At 41.0% G+C, this 2,935-nt stretch overlaps 1 non-coding gene across 1 annotated transcript; it reads left to right on the top strand.

Annotated features, from left to right (window-relative positions):
* The first annotated feature begins 589 nt into the window (after positions 1-589).
* Positions 590-695, top strand: LOC145625736 (small nucleolar RNA R71). The gene has a single exon (XR_014110642.1). It is a non-coding gene; the product is annotated as a small nucleolar RNA R71 (small nucleolar RNA).
* Positions 696-2,935: the final 2,240 nt, after the last annotated feature.

Genomic DNA, 2,935 nt, shown 5'->3' with positions numbered 1-2,935 from the left:
TCGAAACCACCTTGGGGGTGAGAATTCCTATTACTAAAATTCTTAGGTCCATCAAACCTTTGACCACCATTGGCATTAGACACAAAGATCACATGTTCACATTCATTAATTTCAACATCATCACATCCATCAACAAAATTTTGAGAACACATGGAAGAATCATGATCATAAGATCCACAAGAATCACAAAATAAACAACCACTTGGCATGTTATTGGAAGTAGAAGGAGAAGAGTTAGAAAGTGTACCTCTCCCTTTGGATTGGGAGGGAAGACTCAATGAATTCGTAGAAACACTCTCAAGCTTTGCTTTGATCGACGTCACTTCCTTCCCTAGATTTTGAAATTTGGGAGGACAAGTTGTTAATCGCGTTGAGATGATCCACCGAATAAACCGTCAAGCCACTCTTGCTCGTAGACTCCCTCTCTCCTTCTTGCCAATCTCTATAGTATCTCACCACATCCTCAATTATGTAAACTACCTCTTCTTCCGTCCTATTCATTATAGGTCCTCCGGCTCCTCCATCTAGGCATGAATTGCCTTGAGCACTCAAGCCTCCATAGAAAATTTGTATCACTTGATAGGTAGGAATTCCATGATGCGGACACTCTCTTTGGTACTCCTTGTACCTCTCCCATGCTTCATAGAGATTCTCATTAGGCCTTTGTTTGAATCCTTGGATCAAGGCTCTAGCCTCCGCCGTCTTCTTTTGTGGGTAATAGCGAGACAAGAAAGTTTTGGTGACTTCATCCCACGTCCTAAGGGAATTTGGCTTAACCTCTTTATCCAACCACTCTAAGGCACGACCAATAAGAGAAAAGGGAAACAACTTTAGCCGAATGAACTCTTGAGAAATGTCGTTCACCTTGATAGTATTACAATACTTCTCAAATTCCTTTAGGTGATTTAACGGGCTCTCACTCTTGGCTCCACTAAATTGCCTCCTTTCTATCAAAGTAATCATGGCCGGTATAATTTCAAAACCGTTTGCCAGTGTTGTAGGTGGAGCAATGCCACTCTCAAAACTATAAGCACCGGGAATTCCCAACTCCTTCAAAGCTACTATTGGATTCTCTCCCATGGCTTGCTCTTCTTCTTCCTCAAACTCTTCTTCACTTGAGGAGCTTAGGCTCAAAGACCGTTTGGCTACCCTTCTTCGTGAAAGAGTTCTTTCAATTTCCGGATCGAAAGGAACTAAGGACCTAACATGAGTTCTACTATGCATGCAAAAGCTCAAAAGAAATTGTTAGTAACACGGCTACAAGTGTAGCCTAAAAGAAAGAAGAAAAATCTTTTTGTATTTTTAAATAAGATGGAATTGACTCAACAACAATACACAATCATAACACCAATCCCCGGCAACGACGCCATTTTGACGTGGGTCAAGACTAGGTTGTTGAAACTAACCCCTACCCAAGGCCAAACAAAATTTGTATACACTCAACACAGCCCTACACAAGTATAATGGTAAGTTGAGGGTCGAGCCCAAAGGAATGGTGGGCGATTATCTATTGTCTATGGTCAAGCTATTCCGAAATGTAATGATTGGGTGTGAATGTTATGCTAGGACAAAGACGACTAATAAACGAGAAGAAATCAAATGTAATAAACACTAGGGCTAGGATCCACATGTAATCATAACGGATTCAACTAATTGGGAGGTCAAATTGACTAAGTCAAGCAATGTGTGGGAAAATCAATCATGCAACCAAGAGAGCATATCAAGCTATTCTCCTAGAGGTCTTACTAGCGTCAACTACGATAAACTCTAGCTAGGAAACATCACAAGACACCTCAATCGTTAAATGCAAGCCACAAATCAATGGTCCGTATCAATGCGAACTTACAATTCAATCTAGTGCAACAATCAAAGTTAGCTACTCTTTAATTAATCAGACACATGCACATGATAATCAACCAATTTAATCACATAGTCAACTCCATCAATTTTCCCCAATTAGCTTTAATCCATTACTCATACATGCTTCACCATTACCCTATCAAGAAATCTACTCACTAGCCATTGAAATCAAAATCAAAACAAGGCTAATCAACAAATTCATCGTGATCAAATCAAACAAGCTAAAATCAAACACAAATCAATCAAATTCAATCAAACTTGAACATTCAACAAACAATTCAAATCAAACTAAAGATCAAACTAAAGATTGCATTAAAGAAAAGGAATCCTTACAAACTTGATCAAAAATCAAAGGAAATGGAGAAATCTTCAATCATCAACAATCCACCATGAAATTATCTCTCTAAAAATCTAGAGTTTCTCTCTCTAAAAATCTCTCTAATTTGTTTATCTAAAACTGATTCTAATGCTCTCCCCCCTAAAATAGAAGGAAAAACTATATATAGGAAAGATACAAAAGAAGAGTTAGTTAGATCGTCCCAAAAGAAACCCCGGAAGGCGCGGTCGCATCAGAGGAGAGGCGCGGCCGCGGGAAAAAGGGAGGCGCGCCCGCACCCGCACCCGCACTAGGCACGCCCGCGCCACCCAGGTGCGCGGCCGCACCACCCTCGTGCGCGCCCGCACCTGGAAGCAGGGGAGCCCCCCCTCTTCTTCGTCCAAGCTCATCCTCGTGCGCTCGTCTTTATGATGATGATGAACACCAAGGTGGGCAGTCTTGAAAGGGCCATTTTGGTGGGTTCATGGCAAAGATGACGCCTCCACCGCATACGTGCACCGATCTCTTGACTTGCTCTTTGCGTTCCTACAAACTTGAAGCTCCGAAAGGCGAACATGAGGCATCCAAATTGATGAGAAATATGAGAGGAAGGCTCGGGAATCCTTGGAAACACGATCATAACCTAAAAACAAACGAAAACAAACAAATAAAAGGGAAAAAGAACAAATAAACAAAGAAATGCACAAAACAAGGAAACTAACTATGGAAAGCACAAACTAACAAAATAAAGAACAAAAC

Source organism: Chenopodium album, chromosome 3 (assembly GCF_948465745.1).
Source record: "Chenopodium album chromosome 3, dcCheAlbu1.1, whole genome shotgun sequence".
NCBI lineage: Eukaryota > Viridiplantae > Streptophyta > Magnoliopsida > Caryophyllales > Amaranthaceae > Chenopodium > Chenopodium album.
The sequence above is the reverse complement of the archived record's forward strand: the minus strand, read 5'-3'. Positions and strand labels throughout refer to the sequence as shown.